Source organism: Camelus bactrianus, chromosome 33 (assembly GCF_048773025.1).
Source record: "Camelus bactrianus isolate YW-2024 breed Bactrian camel chromosome 33, ASM4877302v1, whole genome shotgun sequence".
In the NCBI taxonomy this organism is placed as follows: Eukaryota; Metazoa; Chordata; class Mammalia; order Artiodactyla; family Camelidae; genus Camelus; species Camelus bactrianus.
Genome location: NC_133571.1, coordinates 5305251 through 5328580, shown reverse-complemented (window position 1 = coordinate 5328580; position 23330 = coordinate 5305251). Strand labels below are relative to the sequence as shown.

General features: G+C 39.3%; 1 protein-coding gene across 7 annotated transcripts in view; it reads left to right on the top strand.

The window, feature by feature from the left end:
- The first annotated feature begins 967 nt into the window (after positions 1-967).
- LOC105068463 (CWF19 like cell cycle control factor 2) overlaps positions 968-23330 on the top strand; it is a 234241-nt gene continuing 211878 nt past the window's right edge. For 3 of the 7 annotated variants that reach the window (XM_074356905.1, XM_074356904.1, XM_074356903.1), the window contains exon 1: positions 972-1112. The gene's annotated coding sequence lies outside the window, so the exon portion shown is untranslated. Of the gene's footprint in view, positions 1113-23330 lie in introns of all 7 variants that reach the window. The other 4 variants (XR_012503771.1, XM_074356909.1, XM_074356907.1 and 1 more) reach the window with 4 other exon arrangements.

Below are 23330 nucleotides of genomic sequence, written 5' to 3'. Positions count from 1 at the left end.
GATGGTAGAGCAGAAGACTAGAAAGCACCTGGGTTCTCCTGATGCCATTTTTGAATAGTAGAACGAATGCCAGTGATTGCTTTTGTCTGGATGGCTTGTCATTTAAGGAAAAATAACTATTTGTTTATAATCAGTCAGTTCAGTTTTCTGTGACTGGCAACCAAAAGCAATTTTAAGTGATACGTTGCTCCCAGCCCTAATTTCGGGAACTCTGTTGTGGGACAGAGCTTTACTCTTCAACACTTTAAAATGTAGTGTTGGCTAATCTGATTAAATTCATCATACTGCAATTCATAATAAATGTCTTCAGTGGTTTTGCCAATCTTAGCTTCATCATGAGACTATTCAAAGAATTACAGAGTCCAGGAAGGGGGTCCAGGGGTCAGCAAACTATAGCCCATGAGACAAATCCTGCTGGCATAAGCAAGAGGAACTAAGAAAGGTTTTCAACATTTTAAAGGGTAGCGAACTACCCTACCTGCCCCTACAAAAAACAAAAAAACAAAAAAAAAAACGGCCCCTAGGCCTACAGAACAGAATGGGGTAATCATCTGTCATATGGCCCAGCCCATCGTTTCTGTCCTGCCTCCCTTAACAGTACTCCGCACATCTGTCACTCCGGTATTCACCGTCCCCCTGGCACGTTCATGCATATTCATTTCTCTCTTGTCCATGCGACGGCATCTTTCAGAACCCAGGGTCCTCTCCCGTTCCTCTAATACAGACTCAGAAGGAATGATGTACAAAACCCAAGGGGGAGGGGAGCATTACTCAGGGACCAAGGGACCGTGTCCATTCGCGGAGCTTCCCCAAATAAATTTCACTCCCCAAAAGACAACCGAATTTTCGCTGTAACGGAGAGCCCTTTACTGCTCAAGGACTCTAGGCGGAGAACAGTCTTCACAGCGCTGTGGGAGGCGAAGGGGATTGTGGAAGCGCCGTTCGTCGCCCCGCAGACTCATGGGAAATGTAGTGCAGTTCTCGCCAACATGGCTGCCCCCAGGTGAGTGGACGTGCGAGTACCCACCGCGGCTTTTCTGGGATAGAGCGGGAGAGGCTGGCGAAGGAGAGAGCGCCCGCGTGGGGAGGACCCAGCCTGAGCCAAGGCGGAGGTTGGTGGCGCTTCTTATTGGCGGGCATGATGACTGCAAATCGCCGCTTTCTCTTGTTGGCCTCTTCCCGGCTCCTCCGTCTGCCTCGTGGGCTTGGGACCTCGCCGGGGAGGGGAGGTGTGGCCCGTGGGCAGTAGCATATCGGTGCGTGGGATGGTCCGGTCACAGGCTGAGGCGCACGTGTTTGTATTTGGTGCGGGCCTCACGTGTTGTCTGCCAGTCTTCTGCTTCTTTGGGGGTGGAAGACCTGGGGCGTGTTAGTCCGTGGTGTTGGATTCACAGGTTTTTCTGACTCGTGTCAATCCACGAAGAAAGGGTGTTGCTGGCGACCTGGTAGCTCACAAAACTGAGTCTTCCCATGCTCTTTTTTGAATAATCACCAAGATCCCTGGGCCTCTGGTAGTGTGAGCCTCTGGTTTTGGTTGATTTCATTTAACAAATATTTACTGAAAACTGAACGCCAGGCACTCAAGTTCTGTGCCCTCAAGTAGGTGACAGCCTTCTGGGTGAGCCCAGCACATAAACAAGTAATTATAATACAGTGGGAAAATTGCAGAGATAGAGATACACATCAGATATTAATGAAAACATTGAAGAGGGCCACCAAATTCAAAATTCTGGAGAAGAGGTTTCGGAGGTAAGATGGCAAGTTTAGTAAGTTTAGGCTTACTCAGTAAGCGTTTATGGAGTGACTGCTAGGTGCTGAGTGCTGCAGGGTGAATCATGCAGACAAAAATCTGTACTCTCCTAGAGCTTGCTTTCTAGTTAATTAAAGGAGGAAGACAGAGTAAACACCTTAATGAGGGCATTAGAAACTAGAGTAGGTGTTCTTCAAAGAATTAAAATGAGGTGATATGACAAGTGATGGGGTCAATATTTTCTAATCATTTAAAATTTTAATTTTCTTTTTAAATAGGTGATGTAATTTGAATAGCTACTAAACTCAAAAGTTATAAGAGAGGAGCTTTTGCTTTTCTCATTTCTGTACCCAGTCTACCCATTTTTCCCTTCCTGGAGGCAATCCATATCACTAATTTCTTGTATGTCCTAGAAATTTGTTCGTATCCTGTACTGTGCGTTAAAGTCAGACCTTATTTGACAGGAATTTAATTTGTTTCTGATCTTTGGTATTAATTAAATTAATGCACAAGTACAGGAATGTTTGTCTATACTGCTTGGTTCATTAAAGGCTCTCTTATTCAAGGAGAGCATGGACACACATATTGCTATTCCCATATAGGGCAATATCCAACAGGCTATATTGGGGTTAAACTTACTAGCAGAGCAGATGTGATCTCTAAACTCTTATTACCCTGTGGAGAGTGTGCTTAGGCTGGACTCAGCTCGGCTAGCATTCTAATAGTGAGTGGCCTTGCTCCTGTGTAACATTCCTTAACACTCCCGTCACATGGCAAGGCGCATCCAAGCCTTTGTGCAGTAGTGGAAATTCCCTGGCCAGAGAAGTGGCCTTGTTAGAGGGGCACCTCCAGACCTCAGCAGCTGGTATCAGCCTGTGCCTTGTTGCGGTGACTCAGACTTGTCCTTCCCTTGTAGTAATCTTGCCGAGGGAAGGGAAAGGAAATGACACAAATGTGATTATGAGGCTCCATCTACTGGCGCTGGACTCTGTCAGACTTCTAAAATAGTGTGTTCAGCATGTGTTCTTTCTCATTTCTTCCACTTTGCAATCTTTGCTCATGTGACATACTAAGAAAAAAAATTCTTAGCAGATTCATCCCTTGTTCTCCATTGCATACTACAAACAGGATGATCTTGGAGTGGAATGGCAAGAAGATAATTCCTTTGAGGCCCCTCAGTTTTTCTTTGTCTTCTTAAACCATTCTCATCTGGCTCTTCTGGAAATTAACAGTAATTTAGTAATAGATGTATTAAACCTTTTAACAAAGTTAAATGGTGTCAAAGAGTAACACAACCAGACATTAATTAAAGCAGTGAAAACAGCTTTTATTTGGTAATGCTGACAGTAGGGGAAAGAGCTAAGCTCCGTTCAGATTTATACAGAAGTGATTTGAGTGTTTTAAATTGAGAATGAGTTAGAGGGGAGGATGTAGGGGGTGCTGCTCAGTAGAAGTAAAAAATTATAAAGAGTTGCAATCAGACCAGCTGTGTTTGCTAGCTGGCAGTTATCAAAGTTAGGATTCCATCCTGCTACAGAGACTGAGAGACAGAGGTGCTGTGCTTTCCGATTACATTTCAAAGGCATGGCTCTCAGTTCCTTGAGAAAGACAGTTCTGAGTCGCAAGACATACATGTTCACAATTGCAAGCCATTTTTATTACTTTTTTTGGAGGGAGGAGGAATAAGGTTCATTTATTTATTTAATGGAGGTACTGGGGATTGAACCCAGGACCTGATACATGCTAAGCATGTGCTGTACCACTGAGCTGTATACACCCTTCCCTTCTGTAAGCCATTTTTAGTAAGTGCTTTAAGAAAGGGAGGTCAGGGGCCTATTGTTAGTAGTTGTTAGAACAAATAGTAAAGTTTCCTGGCAGTATTTTAAGTTTTCTCAGGCTGGCATTTAATGGGGAGCTGGGGTCATCCTAGGACATGGCTTTGTGCTGCTGTAAGGCAGGCTAGAGTTTGGTAAAGTGTTTTAGCACAGGGTTTGGATGGAGTTATGTGCCAAGAATAGGCATTATTAGTCCTATTTTACAGGTGAAGAAACCTAAGCACAGAAATAAGTAAGTAACTCACTCAGGGTCATATAGGTAGTAAACAGTAGAGCTGAGATTTGAACCTAGAACCTGGACTCAGGGCACTGATGGAGGTTCTGGGGAAACAAAGATACGGTTTAATTCCTGTCATCAAAGAGCTCATAGTCCAGTGGAAGGGGACAAGCATTAGAACAAATAACTATAATTAGTGTAATGTTAAAAAATATATTCAACTTTCTCCTTCCCGTCCAGTGATGACTCCCAGAGCTTTCCCTCTAACCTCATTCCTTCTCCTTTTGCTGCTTTATATTTTCACCTGCCAGCCAGCCAAAAAGCGACTGTGTATCTTACCGGTACTTCACACATACTGTATTCTAAGTCTGACTCATCACCTCCCTTCCTGAGCAACTCTTCCTGACCTTCCGACGTTCTAGTTTCAGAATGACGTCGCTAGCCTCTCAGTCACTCAGGGTCTATCCTTTTGATGAGCTCTGATTCTTCTCTCCCTCATATCTGAGTAGTCATCAAGGCCTATTGATTATACCCGAACTTTCCTTTTGCCCTCTTCCCCTCTTTCCCTGTTTCCTTTCTTCCTGCAGCCCTCACCCAAGATCAGGCCAGCATTTCTACTTGCTAAGCTGGATTATTACAAGTCCGTTTGCTTCTCACTTGCCTGTTGTGCTGTCCAGCCAGCCTGTTTTACTGGCCTTACTTTCTGTCACATGTGGCCCATATATTAGTTAAGCTGGATTACTGGCCATTCTTTCAATAGTCTCAGCATTTTTCTTTTACAAATAAAGATCAGTAATTAGAATTTTGACTGTTTAAGAGCTGTTTTAGAATATGTTTAACTTCTTAAATGTTTTTTGTTTGCTGATTTTTGAAGACTCACGTGGGGAAGAGTAGGATCAGTGGATCCTCCGACATTCTCTGCTCTAAAAAATTACGTCTGCTTCTTACTGTCCTTGCGTGACACATCTGAGACAGGAGGGAAGGGAGCAGGGCACAATCATTAAGGGAATGACACAGCAGTTAGCACCAGGGCGGTGGAAAATTTGACTTCCAATAGACCTTGAGCTTTATTATATGCTCACTGTAATATATTACCATGGTGAATGGCACTTTCACAGGCACCATGACAGTTCCGAGGCTGACCATAAAAGGTCAAAAACTGGGCGGTGGCCCAGTCCCTGGGAATCCCAGCCCCTTCCCCAAAATAGTTGGAATAATCCTCCCACTTGTTAGCATATGAAGTACTGAGCCTGTAAAAACTAACAATCCTGCATCTTGTGCCTTTTCTTGTGCCTTTTGAGATGGCCCACACTCTGTCTGTGGAGTGTGTATCTACTTTTGCTTTAAATACCCACCCCTATGCCTCATGGCCTCTCCGGCCTTCTGAGATGGCCTACACTTGGTCTATGGAATGTGCATCTCTCTGAATAAACCTACTTTTACTCAACTGTGGCTCGCTCTTGAATTCTTTCCTGTGCGAAGCCAAGGACCCTCACTTGGCGGGGTGCATCCCAGGGACTCTCCTGAGACCTGGGACACAGGCACCTTCTTGCACCCCGTTTTTCCTGTATCAGATCCATTTTCATTTTTAGCTTCTGCTCTTTATTTGCTGCCTCACTGGGTACCCTCCCTTCCGTAGGACTCTGTACTCTTCTTTGGTACTCAGCTCAAGTTCTTTTCTGTTTTGAAGTTCTCTCAAACTTTTCCAGTCAGCATCGATCTTACCTTTTTTGTCTCTGATTTATATCACATGTAAAGACTGTACCGTTAACAGTTGTCTAAAGATGTGTCATATTCTTTCATTGTTTAGTGTTTGTTTTCTCAACTAACTTATAAACTTGTTGAAAGCATAAAGTGTGTATTGTATTTGTATGCTCTAGAGTGCAGAGACCGTAAATAGCCATGTGCGTGTCCACCCATTATCATTTCTTTGTCCCTCCAACAAATTTTTGTTGAGCACCTACTGTGTGCTGGCGTTCCTGCTCTCTTGGAGTTCCTGAAGGAGGAATTAGGCCAACAAATGAATCATCACAAATTGTGTTAAATTCTGCGAACAAAATAAAATAGGCTTCTGTAATAAAGTATGATGCAGGGTGCTGATTTGGATAATATGAAGAAGGCCTCTTTGGGAAGGCACTCAGTAACTACTTGCTCATTGACATATTTAAAAAAAACGAAAACCATTCTATGGGGTTCTTACATCTGCTATTTTAAAAATTATAGATATAAAAATGTATCATGTGTATAGCTTAAAAAAAAAATACACACCTAAACCACTACTTACCGTAACAAATACTTCTGATGCTTCTGTGTGTCCCTTTCATGTCACAGTTCCTCCTCCCCCCAGAAACAACTTCTCTCCTGATCTATGTGTTTATCATTTCTTTGCTTTTCTTTGCATTGTGCTGTGTGTATGTATTTGTAAACAATATACTGTTGCAGGAGAGGGAAATGTCACGTCCTGGGACCTGCAGAAATTCTTAGGATTGACCGTCAAGTGAGGGTTCTTGGCTTCCCACAGGAAAAGAATCCAAAAGCGAGCCATACCAGAAATTGACACATTGTAATTGACTGTACCCCGGTTAAAAAAAAATTTCTTTTAAATTACAAAAGCAAACTGTAGACAAGGGAAAACAAGTTATTTAGAGAGAGATACACACTCCATGGGCAGAATGTGGACTGGCTCAGAAGGTGAGAGCGGCCCTGGGGCATGGGGGGTTTGGTTGTAGGTTTTTATGAGTTAAATAATTTCATAGGCTAACGAATGGAAGGACTGTTCTTGCTCTTTAGGGAAGGGTGGGGGTTTCCCAGGAACTGGGCCATTGCTCACTTTTTGGCCTTTTATGTTCCACCTTGGAACTGTCATGATGTAAGGGACAGTGATTTTAATATTACAATGAAGGTATAATGAGCTAAAGGTCAATGACCAGACTATTCTCAAAGCCACCTTGGTTCCAGCTGGTTCCAGCTGGTCTTTACCTCGTCCCAACAGCTGTGCCCCTTCTTCGTTTATTTAGCGTTAGTTTGTGTCCTGCCCCTTTCCCTCCTGTCTCAATACAGCTTACTTTTGGATTTTGAACTTTTTATAATTGAATCATACTCCATATTCTTCTGAGAATTTTGTCCATTTCTTCTTTTCTTTTTCTTTCCTAACATTATGTTGTGAAATTTGTCTGTGGCACATTTTACCTAGGGCTTCATAAAGGGATCCCGTATGGGAAAAATAGCTTACTTAATAGTGCTAAAGCATTGGAGTGTTCTGTAGAACCTTCCAGAGACGCTATGAGGTGTTCTTTCCTTTTTGTTACCTTTTAAATATTTCTTTATTGTCCCTGCATCTGTTTGTTCTCTTGGTGGGTGAAAAGTATATTAAGCCTTTAAAAAGTCTGGGCCAGGCAGGGTACAGTGGTGGGGCCAAGTTTCCTTGAAGCTGCCCAGCTAATGGTAGAACTGAGGGTGATCAGAAAGAGAGAAATACAAGGGCAAAATCAAAATAGAATGCCAGGCACATTATCATCTGGAAAGAGCCAGGCTGAGACAGAATCCCAATAGATCCAAGGCAGTAGAATGAAAAGCAGATTGAAGTCAAACTAGAACAAGAAGATTGGGATAGAATGAAGGAGGTGGAGGAGTGAGACATTGAATGACTGGAGCCTGGGTACAGGTTTTTTTTGTTTGTTTGTTTGTTTGTTTTTCCAGTTGAATGAAAGATTCTTTAAATTCTACAGTGTTTTACAATTTTCAAAATTTCACACACATGATTTCATATAATCCCGTAATAACCTGTTTTTTAATCTGCTACTCCTACATTGCCCTTTGCCCTCCTCTTTCCCCACTGGTAACCACTAGTTTGTTCTCTATATCTGTTAGCCTGCTTTTCTGTTTTATTCACTAGTTTACTGTATTTTTTAGATTCTACATATAAGTGATATCATACAGAATTTGTCTTTCTCTGTCTGCCTTATTTCACTTAGCATAATGCCCTCCAAGTCCCTCCATGTTGCTGCATATAGCAAAATTTTATCCTTTTTCACGAGTGAGTAGTATTCCATTGCACGCGCGTGTGTGTATACATATATATAATATATGTATATATACACATATATACACCATATCTTCTTTATGCATTCATCTGGTGATGGACATTTAGGTTGCTTCCATATGTTGGCTATTGTAAATAATGCTGCTATGAACATAGGGGAGCATGTATCTTTTTGAATTAGTGTTTTTGTGTTTTTTGGATCTATACCCAGGAGTGGAATTGCTGGGTCATATAGTAGTTCTATTTTTAGCTTTTTGGGGAACTTCCATACTGTTGTTCCATGGTTGTTGCACCAATTTATATTCCTACCAACAATGTAGGAGTGTGGATATAGGTATTTTTTAAAAAGTTAATTTTGCTTTTTAAATAGGTAATATTTAACATGCTCAAAGATAAAAACTGTATAAATAGGTTTATAGTTAGGACTCTTAGTTTCACCTCATTTCTGTGTACTCCTGTCCTAGAGGTAATTTCAGGGGTAGATTTATTGTGAAGCCCTCTGGCACAAGCTCCTTTCAAGACCTGTATCTAATTTTGTCTTCTTTTTCTTAAAGTGGCCTCCCTCTGTGCCTGCAAAAAAAGAAATCCTGTGAGTTTCAGAGGGTACAAACTCTGGATCTTTACTTTATAACTATCTATTTTAGTTTCTTGTATACGTCCAGTGTTTCTTTCATACGTGTAAACACCCAAGAATGGATATATTCTTATTTTCCTCCTTTTCTTAAGCTAAACATTTTTCCCCCGTATCTTACATTTTTTTTTCTTCTCCTTTTAATAATATACTCTAGACCTCTTTCCATAGCAGTCCAAAGAGAGCTTTCTCATAGTATTCTAGTGTGTAGACATACATAGATTATTTAACCAATTGTTCTGTTGATGGACAGTTGGGTTGTTTTCTATAGAGAATGCTTCAATGAATAACTTGTGTTAAGTGAGTTTATAGGTGGGGTCCAATTATTTTTCAGAAGGTGTCACTTCTGATTACAGTGGGGAGATGGTCAGTGAGGACTGAGCCTGCCAGGATGGTGTGAGAGGAAGTCCACCCTCTAGGAGATGGATGATTGGCTGACTGTTCAACTTGCCCCTTCTCTCTGTGGTTGGAAACACTCAGAGCACTTTTAGCTCTTGACCATATTCTGCAAAGGGAGGCAAGAATAGGGCCTCTATCCCATTCTTTTGCTCTTTTGGGAATTTAGCAAAGAATCCTTGGGTGACCTTAGCTCTAGGACTGTACTTCTTCAGGCTAGGGAACATGGAAATCCTAATGTTAGGCTAACAATGAAAACATATGTTTGTGTGCATTTGAATCTTTAAAGTTCTTTTCTATCTACACTACCAACAAATTTTGATTTCCCTATCATGTGTACTATTTAAAAGTACCTTATGCTAAACCATCTTTGGGATTATGATTCAGCCCTGTAACTGGATGACTGGAGTGTGGGCCTGTGGTAAGTAGCAGGTACAGAGCACAACCCACACCAGCTGTAGAGTAGTGGCAAGCACTCCAGTAGGGAAACAAACGAATGCAAATGAGATGCACTTGGCCATGGAACAAAGATGAAAATGACATTCACTTGTAAATGAGTTTTCTGTGTTTGATGTAAACAGAATGACGTGTATTTTGCAGGAAGACCTCTTTGACCTTAGGATAGTTGTTGAATTCATTACATGGGATTGCACGTGTTTCTGACATTTTATTATTATTGGTGTGTCTCATCATCTAACAATTTCTGGACTTTTAATTTATTTAGAAAGATTTCCATGATTTTCTGTCCTAGGAGATGGTCTGACAGTTCTGTGAGATGCTCATCACCAAAAGGCTAAGTGCCTGGAATAAAACTTGACTCTGGCATCTTGCACTCAGAGGAGGGAATGGCTGAGCTTATGGAGCTCAGGATCAAGAGGAAGAAGATCATCTTTTCAGCTTTGGCTTTCATAGCTGGTTGTGGTCCCCAGCCTAGACGTTTCCTCAAACATCAGACTTAGATGACTGCTATGTAGCTTTGCTTTCTGAGCCCTAGTCGTCTTTCAACCCCCAGTAAAAGTCTCCCCTGTTCTCTGTAGTTTTCTCTGACTGTCCTGGCCCAACTGGTCTTTCCCTTCTTGAACTTCCATAGCAGGTGGTCTGTGGGACTTTTTGGTCACTTATTTTGTCAAATGCATATATTATGCATGGAATATGTCATTTGCTTCTTAAAATATCACTATTATAATACTTAAGCATAGATATTCAACGAATATTTGAGAAGTAATTGATTAAACACTCTTAGAATTTCTCATTCTTTTGAACACTATGATGAAACACTGAGAGCCTGCTGCATGCCAGGCCTTGTACTGGCCAGGGGACACAGGATGATTAAGATTGTCTCAAGTTGCTTGGTCTAGTGGAGGAGGCAAACACAGAAGCAGAAAACATAATGTGTTGGATATAACAGATGGAGCTACTCACAGAGTAAGGACACTTCTTCGGTCAGAAGAAGAGGGTGAGGGCAGGGAGGGAGCTCAGTAGGGAAGAGCTTCCCAGACGAAGTGATACCTGAACTAAGTCTTAAAAGATGGGTAGGAGTCATATAGTTCAAGTGTAAAGAGAGATGGAGGGCCATTTCCAACAGCCAGGACAGCATGAGTGAAGAGACCGAGTGGAGAAGCAGCATGAATGTGTGTGAGAAATTACAGGCAGTGCAGTGCTGCTGGGGGGCAGAGTGACAAGCAGGCAGCATTGTTGAGAAATGAGGATCCACTGTGGGAAGTGTGGGGCGGTGGCTAGGACAGCATTTATGGGCTTTGGATTTAGGCAGAGCTAAGTTTGCACCTCTGGCTCTGCATCTTCCCAGCAGTGGGAACTTGGTCAAATGATGTAACTTCTTTATGCCTCAGCCTACTGATATGTAAAATGGGAAGAACAACGGCATTGTATTTAAAGGGTTCTTGTGAGTGTTAATTGAATTAATGTTTGCAGGGTTCTTAGGACAGGGTAAACATTCAAAGTGTGTTGGCTGATTGTTTTTGAGAGCCTGGAAGGTTGTGCAGGGGCCATGAAGGGAGGGTCTCTTAGAAGATGTAAGCCACCACTAACAGATGGTTTGCATTGCAAGAGGACTGTTAGAGGCAAGGAGACCAGTTAGGAGGCAGTTGTATTTAGCATTTCAGGTGACAGAAGATGTGGAACAGTGGTAATTGAGATGGAGAGGAGAGGAGAGGGTTAAATATCTAGGAGGTAACATTGGGAGGATTTTGTGACAGGGTTGGGGAGTGTGAGACAGAGTGAGGAGTCAAGTATATTAGTGATAAGACAGTTACAAAGTATTCAGTAGTATCACAGCGTCGATGGGCTATTGGCAAATGCACTTTAGGTTAGGATGGTCTTAGACATGTTCTGTTTTGTTGAGAAATACTGCCTAAAAAAGAAAAAAAAAGATGGAAGCATTTGAATATATAAATTAAATAAAGATAGCAATTATAGCCCAAGGAAAATATTAGTTTTGCCAGAAGGTAACAGCAATATATAAATAGCACATTAAAATTTATGAGAAATCTTCATGATTCCAGTAACTAAATGGCAAATGATAAGAATTAACCAAGTTACAGGTAAACAAAGATGTACGAACATGTTCTTTCTCATAGAAATCGAAGACATGCACATTAAAAGATCCTTAAATATAAAAATTAGATAAAATTTTAAGAAAATGCTAGTAATCTTCTGAAGTTGATACAAGTACATTTTACTGATGTCACTGAAATCATTTGTTAAACAATGTAGAAAAGTTTTGCCACGGCTATATACATGTGCTCAGAACTCATGTTTCTGAAATTTATTCTAGAGAAACAATTTAACAAAACCATAAAACTATAGGCACATGGTTTTTCACTGCAGCAGTAAACCCTGTAGAAAAAAAGCAACAAAATATTAAAAACTAAGCTATGGTTATTTGGGGAGCATCAATATTATAGCATATTATGAAGTAATATTAAAAATAATTATTAAGATAAAACAGTGGAAAACATTATGAAAATATTAACTGAGGAAAGCCAAATATGATTATGGTTGCACTGACTCCAGAATCTGCTTTTTTTTAGCTAAAGACTGGAAGTAACATGCAAAATGTGAAAGACTGTGCTGGGCATATGTGTATTCTCACGTGCACTACGTTGCCTTTTCTGATTTTACTTTGGCAAGTCTAGTTCTGTGACATTACTTAGTAATTGTTAACATGTTGGTATTTTTCATTGCTGAAGTATTTTGAAGTCCATATAGTTATCATGACATATTAACCCTTAGTAGTTTAGTGTGCAGCAAGAACATTTCCCTTCATAACTCGTATTATATCAAGCAAACTTAACACTTCCTTAATATCTAATACCCAGACACATTCATTTCCCCAAATTACATTTCCTTTTAAAAAAGAAATAACTTGATCAGTCTGCTCAGCCCAGTGGGATTGTTCACTGCTGGGTGGGGAGCGGCTGGATCCCTGGCCCCTGGTGCCATGGCCAGCTCAGAGCGATCAGCCGCTAGCCCTCTGGGCCTCTCTGTGTGGAGCCCTAGGAGGAGGAGGACAGCTGGCTCAGAGATGGTCGGCTCCATCTGCAAGTAGAGCTGCCTCTTTTTTCCTGCCCTCTGCTCCTGGGAGCCGGGGGCATAGGCTCTGAGACCCTTGCAGCCAGCTGGCAAAGAGGAGTGGGAAACCAGCCAGCAGATCTGTGCTCGGGGTGGGGAACTTTGGAACGTTGTCTTTGTCAAGCCAGTTGTGGAAGGTCCTAAGATTTCACACAATCCTCCCTACTCTGCTTGGTGCCGCCAGCTCCTAAACACTGGCTGAGCTGCTGATTTACCTTCTCTATGGTTTGTGCAAAGACTTGTCTCTTCCTTTGATTATCTGGATCTTCCGAGTTAAACCAGGCCTTTAAAAAATGACAGTGAGGGCTACGACTACCCAATAAAGTTATCAAGGCTGTACAGTAACTTTTAGGAAAAGACCAAACAAATAAACATACAGAAAACCTACCAAAACATTTTACTACGGAAGTTTTTAAAAACTCCCCAAAGTTGAGAGAATAGTAAAATGAGCCTCCCAGTATTTTACCAACCTTGTTTCATTTGTTTTTGCTTAAGTATTGTAAATTCCAAGCATTGTATCAGTTCACCTGTTAATACTTTGCATCTGACAGAATTGACAGTTATTCCATAATATCATCTAATACCTAGTCCATGTTTAAATTCCTCTAGTTTCCTGGAAGATGTCTTTTTACAGTCGAATTTGTTTGAATTGGGATCTAAACAAGATTCGCTTATTGCATTCATTTATGTTTCTAAAGTCCTACTGCATTTATAATGGTTCTCTGTCTCCCTCCCCCACCGCCCCTCCTCCTTTCATTTGTTGCAGAAACCAGGTCATGTGTCCTTTATAATTTCCCACATTCTGAATCTGCTTTCTGCTGGACTGTTTCCCTATCATGTTATTTAACACATACTCTACCCCTCATATTTTCTGTAAACTGGTAGTTACAGCTAGAGGACTGACTAGATTAGGGTTTGGTGTTTTTATTTGGGGTAGTGGGCAATGGCAAGAATACTTCATAGGTGATGCAACATGCCTCTTGTTGTGTCCCATCAGGAGGTGTGTTATGTGTGTGTGTCCCACATTTAGTGATGTGAAGATTGATTATTGGATTTAGGTGTATTCATCACCTTTTCGACTAAAGATTTTGGCAGTCATTGATGAAATTTGCTTAAATCCATTCTTTCATTAGGGGTGCAAAATAGTGGTTTTCTAGTTCTACATATGTTATTTCCCCTGTTATCTTTTAAACCACACTCAGGTCTCTATAGCTGGTTGCATTAGCCAGTTCACGCACACTTCCTCTAGGAACTATGGATAAGTTCTTGACACAGCTGCAACTTAGCTGCTCTAATTCTGATGCTGCTTTGAAAAATAGCCTGGAACCAGAGGGTGATTTCCTCCCTTCTTCGTTTCTTCCTGAAAGCTGTAAACTTTTGAGGTAATGACAATTATAAACAGTGTCAGCTTTATGCCCTGGCATAGTTTTGATGTTTGTGTGGTATGATCTGAGAAGAGATGAAAGGTTGGCTTGATGAAAATATTCTCCTCTTCTCTGGCTGTAGTGTCTGACACCCCCAACAGTGGTATTCTCCCTTAAGGGCCTTCTGCAGACTCAGGAATTATAACCAGGTTAAGGTTGATTGTACCCAGGTTAAGGTATGGGACCAGCACATTAATGGACCTATAAGCAGGAATTCGTTTGTCTTATTGTTAGGGGCTTACCATCTGTGGTTGGGTCTGGAACATGTAACTGAGAATGGAACGTGTTGCTCTTAGCTTGGATGATGGAAGGTACGGATCATGTGCGTGCCTGGGGCTTGGTTCAGGTTTTTACGTGGAGGTCTCCAAGAATGAAGACTGTTGAGGGGTTAGACGGCAGGGGAAGAAAAACGTTGAAAGGTGTGAGAAAACAAATCATTGCTTTGTACTTTTATTGAGGACGACTCTGCTTAAGCCCTCAAGATAGCCTAGAAAATAAAAGCAAGACTCTGTTTCCTGTTCTTTTCTTCACTGCCATGTTGTCCGGGAAGCCTGAAACAGAGGGGTGCTAGGGTCGAGGGGACTTTTCCTTACAGGTCAGCAGTGATAAAGAGCAGGGAGTTTGAAGGCAGAATTTAAGCAAGGTGGAGGGCTTGAAAGAAGATGTGAGAAACAGGAGGAATCACTTTTTTAAAGGTGAAAAATGGCAGATTGATCCCTTTTGCCACAGAAGAAAGTTCAGTTTGCTGTTTTAGAGAAATGGACCATTTTCCCTTCCCACCTACTCAACAACCAGTTCTAATATGGAAGTTTCAGTATTTTTATCTTTATGATAATTTCAGAAACAGTAGCCCATTTATGCCTAATAATGTTACTGAAAAATACCAGTAATTATATAATGACTGCAGAAATCACATTTTTAAGTAAATGAAGAGGGAAATTATTTTTTCTTATTATATGTCTCCAATTTATATGTAATTACCAGCTATGAAAGAACCTTCCTGGTATGCCTAATAACCACCTTTTGTCCTTGCATGAAAAGTCGAGGTTTTTTTATTCAAGGTTTTGTTCTGCTCAGCTTATTTCTGGCTGGTTGGGGAGACAGAGGCAGCTGTTTTATAACATGTCTCCCAGGCCTTCCTCAGACCAGGGAGCGTATTGCTCTGGAAACCAGCTGGTCATGTTCTCTTTGCCTGTCAGACCCTGTGCGAGCAAACAGAATTTGGGCAAACCAGTAGAAATCTGCCTGTACAGGAAGAGGTGGCTCTTGATAAAAAAACACGGAGTCTTTAAGCCAGCCATTTCTAATTACCTGCAACTCTTCTGACTGGTAGATAATAACATGTATTTTTTTTCCCTATTAAACTTTGGTTTTGTTGGTTATTTCCTCCTTTATGAAACATCCTTTGAAAACAAGGCAGAAGACAACAAAAGAGTTTCTTTCCTATTTAGTGCTGGCATAAGGAGGTTATATGTATAGTGTCTATACATTGCAAGAGCAATAATGGAATAATAATTTTTCTTTTAATTAAAAATGAACTTATAGTAGATTTATGATCTATAGCTAGATATCTAACATAATTTACTTTGTATTTATCATGTTCAGATATCATATATCATAGTATCTTTATTAAATTCTTTCTAATATTTTCTAACTTTTCATGTGAAATAACGTGGGATATTATATGGACTACAATATCTTTGCATATGTATATACAATATTATTTGTAATAGTAAAAGTATGTGTGCATATATTATAAAGTGTTACACTCACTCATTTGTAGATTCTTGTGCTCATTCACTGATTCACTCGTACATGAAATATTTATTGAATGCCTGGTTAATGCCAGGCACCGTGCAGTCAAAAGTTATAAAGACATGACTGGTCAAAAGATCCCTTTGGCTGCTGAGTGGAGAAAGCATTGTGGAGTGAGGCGAGAGTAGAGTCAGAAAGGCTACATGGTGGGCTGTAAGGAGTACCCAGCTTGGAGGCGGACCCAGGCAGGTAAACAAGGATTTCGGAAATACAAATTCCCATGGGAGTGCAAAAAAGGAGGGATTAAACAGTTTTCAACTCAGTGCTGATGTTGATTTATTTTCAGAGTAAGAGGAGGGAGGCTTTCGTTTGTCCCATGTGTGTCAGAAGGCAGGCCACATGGACCCCAGAGATCCTGCCTGCTTGTGGAGGCAGTGCCGAGAGCCAGAGCAGGCACACAGACACCCGCTTCAGTGTGAACTGAGTAGGTGGCCCAGAGTGGGCAACTTTTGCTCTGCTCCATCTCTTGTGACCTTGGACACAACACGATATCACTGAACCACCTCATTACTGGAGCAGGAGTAGGACTGGGTGTAGAAGTAATAGGATGAGTGGAGCTGGTGAGGGTGCAGGGAGACTGAGGCGTGGACTGATGATTGCTAATGCTGTTACTTCTGCTTAAAATGCTTGTTCCTTGCTCAGTGTGGAATAAAGGTCCAGCTCAAGTGTCATCTTTTTGGTGATGCCTTCCTGGATTTTCCCTGCAGTAGTAATTACTCCCTATGCATTTTATATATGTCTACATTACAGTACTTATAACACGTCTTAAATCTTTGTTTATGAATCTGTCATCTCTACCAAACTGTGAGCTCTTCTAGGACTGAAACTACCCATTGTTTTTTTTAAATCTGCAGTGCCACTCATAGCAACAGGAAGAGAGTAGGCAATTAATACAGATTTTAAAAATGAAATTAATGAATTAGTACATGGTTGTTCTGACAAAGTTTTTTCTGCTTTGGTGGTAACCCTTTCTGTTTTTGTTATTTCATTCATTTAACAAATAATAATAGTAACAAACAGTGTGCTGGACACTGTTTTAAGCCCTTTATACATATGAACTACTTTGATCCTTATTATTCTATGAGTTAGGTAATATTATTATTCTCTGCTTTATTGATGAGAAAACATAGTAAGCCATAAATTTATATTTGTTTCCAATTTGCATTAATTAAGCAAACAGTTTTTGAGTGCCTGTTTTTTTGCCAGGCATCATTTTAGGTGGTCGTGAGTACAGTGGTGAACAAAGTCCTGCTCTCATGGGGCTTACATTCTAGTGGCAGAAGACAAACCAGAATAAGTGAGTAAGCAAGATGCCAAGGCCAGGTGCTATGCAGGTAAAATTCAAAATCATTATTGAGTGATGTAACAGGCAGGGACTAGGAGTCTTCTGTAGATCAGGCTGTCAGAGGGGCCTTTCTGAGGAAGTGACCCCTAAGATGAGGTCTGAATGACCCGAGGAGCTAGGCATTGGATACCAGGGGGAAGGGCAAGTCTGGTGCACAAGGCTGGTGCCAGCAGCGATTCTGGTGTTCTCAAGAGAGGCCAGTGTGACGAGGGGAGAAGTGGGATGTGTGAGGCACCTGGGGTAGGCAGAGGTGAGGTCAGTTAGGGCTCTGCAAGTTAAGGCCAGGATATCAACTTTAGTTCTAACTGTGGAAGGAAGCCATTAGAAGATTTTGGGTGGGGTGGTGATGTTTTAAAAAGGTCATGTTGGCTGCCGGGTGGAGACAGTATTGTGGAGTGAGGCCAAGAGTGGAATCAGAAAGGCTATCTGGGAAGTGATGTGAACATTTTATAGGAGAGTGACAGTGGCGTGGACTGTAGTGTTAGCAGGAGAGATGGTGACAAGTGGTTAGATGGTGGCATATATTTTGGAGGCAGGGTCTAAAGCACTGGCAGGTGGAGTTCATGCTGGAGAATCTAAATCACAAAATGTATGCTTCCTTCCTGCTTTTTGCAAGAGAGGAGAGTGTTCAGAGGCAGCTGCTGTAAGTTGTGGCTAAGAGGAAAGTGGAGGTGAAGGTGGTACAAACAGGTGTCTCAAAACCTCTCTGTCTCTTTCCACCATGTGAGGACACAGCCAGAAGGTGTCATCTGAGTGAGTAAGTGGATCCTTACCAAACACTAAATCTGCTGGTGCTGTGGTCCTGGACTTTGCAAGCCTCCACAACTAACGGACATAGGAGGATGCCTTTTTGTACATTAATGAAACAGTGAAGCTTTCTAAAGAAATAGAAAAAGGTTAAATGAAAAATTGTCAAAGAAATTAATCAAAGAATTCTACTTACAATACCATCAAAAATACTGAGAAATACGCCTAACCAAGGAAGTCAAAGACTTGTACACTGAAAACTGGAAAACATTGATGGAAAACATTAAAGAAGACGCAATTATATGGAAAGACATCCTGTGTTCATGGGTTGGAGGATTTAATATTGCTAAGATGTCAATACCACCCAAAGCTTTCTGTGGATATAATGTGATCCCAATTAAAATCCCAACAACATTTTTTTGCAGAAATAGAAGAAAAATCTATCCTAAAACTCATAAGAATTTCAAGGGACCCCTGGATATATGCTCAAAACAATATTGAACAAGAAGAACAAAGTTGGAGGTGACATACTTCCTGATTTCAAAACTCACTACAAAAAATTACTACCCTAATCCATATAGTGTGGTACTGGCATAAAGTTAGACACGCAGAGCAATGGAGAATAGAGAGTCCAAGGAACAGCATCATGCATTTGATCAAATGATTTTGAGATGGGTGTCAAGACCTCACAAAAGTGGGAGGACGGTCCCTTCAACAAATAGTATTGGGTCAATTGGAGTTCTACATGTAAAAGAAACAAGTTGAACAAGATTACACTGTGTAGCACAGGGAAGTATATACAAGATCTTGTGGTGGCTCACAGTGAAAAAAAATGTGACAATGAATATATGTATGTTCATGTATAACTGAAAAATTGTGCTCTACACTGGAATTTGACACAACATTGTGAAATGACTTTAACTCAATAAAAAATGTTTAAAAAAAGAAGTTGAACACTTACATTACATCATATACAAAAATTAATGCAAAATGTATTAAAGACCTAAATGTAAGATGCAAAACTATAAAACTCCTGGAGGAAAACAGGTGAAAATTTCTTGACTTTAGATTTGGCGATGATTCCATAAAAACATAGGCAACAAAAGAAAAAAATAGGCAAATGACACTACGTCAAACATAAAAACTGCTGTGCATCAAAGAACACAATCAAAATATTGAAAAGATAACCTACAGAATGGGAGAAAATGCTTATAAATAGCATGTATGATAAGGTCTTAATATCTAAAACATCTTAAGAATTCCTGCAGCTTAAGTATAAACCAAATAACCTTATTAAGAAGTGAGCAAAGGATGTATAAAATAGATAAACAACAAGGACCTACTGTATAGCAAAGGGAACTGTGTTCAATTTCTTGTAATGAGCTGTAATGGAAAAGAAACTGAAAAAACATATATGTATTCTGTATATGTATAACTGAATCACTTTGCTGTACACCTGAAACTAACATTGTAAATCAACTACATTTCAATAAAAAATGAGACTAAAAAAAAATTAAAAAAAAGAAATGAGCAAAGGACGTGAATGGCCGTTTCTCTGAAGGTGGTGTACTAATAGCTAATAAGCATGTGACAAGATGCTCAACATCACTAATCTTCTGAGAAGTGCAGATCAAAATTAAAATCAAAATGATATATTACCTCGCACTACTTAAGTAGCTACCATCATAAAAGATAGCTACTATCAAAAAAAGCAGAACATAACAACTGTTGGTGAAGATGTGGAGAAATTCACACCCTTGTGCACTGTCGCTGGGATTATAAAATGGAGCAATCACTAAGGAAAACAGTATGACATTTTTTTGAAAAACTGAAAATAGAACTTAATCCAAATTGTAGGTGCATATGCAAAGAAACTGAAAGTAGAGCCTCAAAGAGATATGTACAAATCCATGTTCATACCAGCATTATTCGCAAAAGCATGGAGGTGGAAGCAGCCCAAATATTGCTCATCCAATGAATGGGAAACAATATATGGTATATACACACATTGGAATATTATTCCACCTTTAAAAGCAAGTAAGTATTGTCAAATGCGACAACATGAATGAACCTTGAGGATAATATGCTAAGTAAAATAAGTCAGTCACAAAAGGAAAATACTTATTATTACATATATATGGGGTATAGGAAAACAAAGTGGAATAGTGGTTACCAGTGGTTGGGGGGAGGGAAAATACGGAGTTGTTGTTTAAAGGGTATAGAGTTCAGTTCAGCAAAATGGAAAGGTTCTGGAAGATATACATGTTATTTATTGCATTACAATGAGAATGTATTTAACACTACTGAACAGTGTAGTAAAAGCTGGTTATATAGTAAATTTTATTTTATTCTTCAACAACAATAACAACAAAATTTAAAATGTAAACAAGCAAAAACCTTCCTGTCTTTCTCTGGGCAATATGATCTTGGTCTAGGGACCCACTTTGTAATAAAAGTACCACCTTGAATACTACATTATCAATAATACAGTCCAGGGAGACTACATGAAGTTTTTCTTTTCTTAATTTTAATAAAAATCTTCTCCCCTTTTATTAATGAAAAAAATGCATCAATCTTTGAGCCGGAATATTAAAAAAAGTAGGACCTGATTTTTTTTTTTTTTTTAGATTATATAGAGGAACAGAAAATAAAGAGATATTAGGGAATCCAGCATTCAGGGTTCAGATGTCTGGATGAGCAAGTTGTAAAAAAAAAGTTAGTTATAAAACCATGTCAGTTGCTTATGACGTCAGGAAAAGATAGGAAGATACATGAGACATGGGTATTTTCATATTCTTAAGAACTTTATAGTATCATTTCTATGACTGTCAAAATCTTTTAAGTTATTTATTAAATAACATGCATATCTTCCAAAACTGAATTTTCTTGATTTATATCATTGATTCACTTAATGATAAAGAGAAGTTTTTCTACTGTTTACTCCTTATATTCCATATAACACAGTCCAACATATCTTTAAAAAGTATTTTTAAAAATCTTGTTCTTTTAAATCAGAAAAGAAGTACATATGTATTACAGACAAATCAGAAAATTCAAACAGGCAAAAAGAAGAATAAAATGCCTGGTGAAAAACAATGTTAATGCTTTGGTTTATTACTTTCCAGACTCTCCTCTGTCATATAAATGGACTAATGTGGTTTTTATATAAAAATATAATTTATGTAATTTTGTAGTCTACTTTTTTTAAACTTAGCAATAGAGTTGGCCCTCTGTATCTGAGGGTTCTGCATCTGTGGATTTAACCAAGTAAAGATCAACAATATTTGGGAAAAAAAAATCCGGAAAGTTTCAAAAAGCAAAACTTGAATTTGCTGCATGCTGTCAGCTATTTACAGAGCATTTACATTGTATTCAGTATTATAAGTAATCTAGAGATAATTTAAAGTATATGGGAAGATGTTCATAGTTTATATGCAAATACTATGCCATTTTATAGAAGGGACTTTGGAATCAATCCCTCACAAATACCAAGGGGCGACTGTATATTGCTGATACTTTTGAGTCCTAGCAGTTCTTTAGCAGAAGCTCTGAGTTTTCTTTGCTAAGTAATGGTAGATGTGCACTGGAATTGTGATATTCAGACATCTTAACTTGATCTGTGACCAAAATTCATTCACTGAAGACTTGTCTTTAGTGGTATTTGATCTTACCAATTTCAAATGCTTCTGGCAAGAATGAGTAAGGTCTTAGAGTCCTATAGGATTCATTGTCTCATTTCTTTACTCTCTTTTTAACTAAAGTTCTGATTTTCTCCCCTAAATGTGCTTCTCCTGCATTTTTCCATAGTAAACGGCATTTCTTTTTTGTTTTGTTTTGTTTTTATAAACATTTTTTTATTGAGTTGTAGTCATTTTACAATTTTGTGTCAAATTCCAGTGTAGAGCACAATTTTTCAGTTATACATGAACATAAATACATTCATTGTCATATTCTCTTTCGCTCTGAGCCACCACAAGATCCTGCATATATTTCCCTGTGCTACACAGTACAATCTTGAGTAAATGGCATTTCTAAACTTTTAGTTTCTTAGGTCAATATTTGGGGCGGGGGTCTTCCTTAACTCCTTTCTTTCCTTCATGCCCCAGATGCAATCTGTATACAAATTACGTGAGTTTTCTCATTTCTTTTCTGTGCTAGAAAGCAATTTACTAATTTGGGCTCTGCTATGGAAATTTCTGAGAAGCTGTAGCCCACAATCCCTATATCTCATCAGATCATCCTACACAGTCTTGTTGGGAAAAGGATGATGGGGAAAGACCAAAAGGGCCAGGCTGAAAGATAAAACCACCAAATAGCTTGACAGAGATGTCAGTTGAGCACATATGTAGGAGCATCAGGCAATGGAAGTGACATTCCAGATGACATGCCTTTTTTTCCCCTCTGCATACTAAAAATGCTTGTATTAACTGACAGCAGATAAAAGGTGAGAGAATACAATGCATAGTAACTCACGTTAAAGCTTACAGGTAAAAGACTGAATTCTTGTTTGAAATAAATGGCTTTCCACTTAATAAACTGGAGTTGTTCCAAGGACGTCTTTTCATTTATGGAGCAGGTGCAGATGAAGTTTTGAGAAACTTGTGCAGTATTTTTTTTAAAAAATAAAACATTTAATTAACAAGCTTGAAAACGGTGGAGCACTTGAAGTGGGAATAAAACAATTGTTTTATATCAAACAGTGCAAATCCAATTTGTGAATACAACTGTATTGAAAAGCTTTAAAATATTAATAAATTGCTGTAGGCTTTAAAAAAGAAGTTTTAATTTTCTTTCAAGGTTTTTCCTTGAGACAAGTTCTAAACCAGAAGAGATGTTCAAATGAATGCAAAAAAAGTATATTCTTTTTGAAGGCCCAGAAGCTAATTTAAAGGAAACAAGATGAAAAGGAGTTAGAATATTTATAAGCACTAAAAATATCAAATAATCAAATGCAAACCCATCTCTAAATGTGAATTTTTTTTGTTAAGGGTGTTTGGAATTGCAGTTGCTAACATGACTTTAACTTGTTCTTAGAATTTAAACACCAACAGATTTGAAAAAGTAGTATAATATTAAACATACATGTTATTTTCCAAGGGACTAAACCATAAGCATATCTGTGAAAGTTACTTAATAAAAAGAACCTTTTTTAAATAAAAAGAACCTCTGCACAGCAAAGGAAACCATAAGCAAAACAAAACGACAACCTACGGAATGGGAGAAAATTTTTGCAGAAGATGAAACTGACAAAGGCTTGATCTCCAGAATATATAAGCAGCTCATACGACTTAATAAGAAAAAAACAAACAACCCAATCCAAAAATGGGCAGAAGACCTAAACAAGCAATTCTCCAATGAAGGCATATGAATGACCAATAGGCACATGAAAAAATGCTCAATATCACTAGTTATCAGAGAAATGCAAATCAAAACTACAATGAGGTATCACCTCACACCAGTCAGAATGGGCATCATTCAAAAGTCCACAAATGACAAATGCTGAAGAGGCTGTGGAGAAAAGGGAACCCTCCTACACT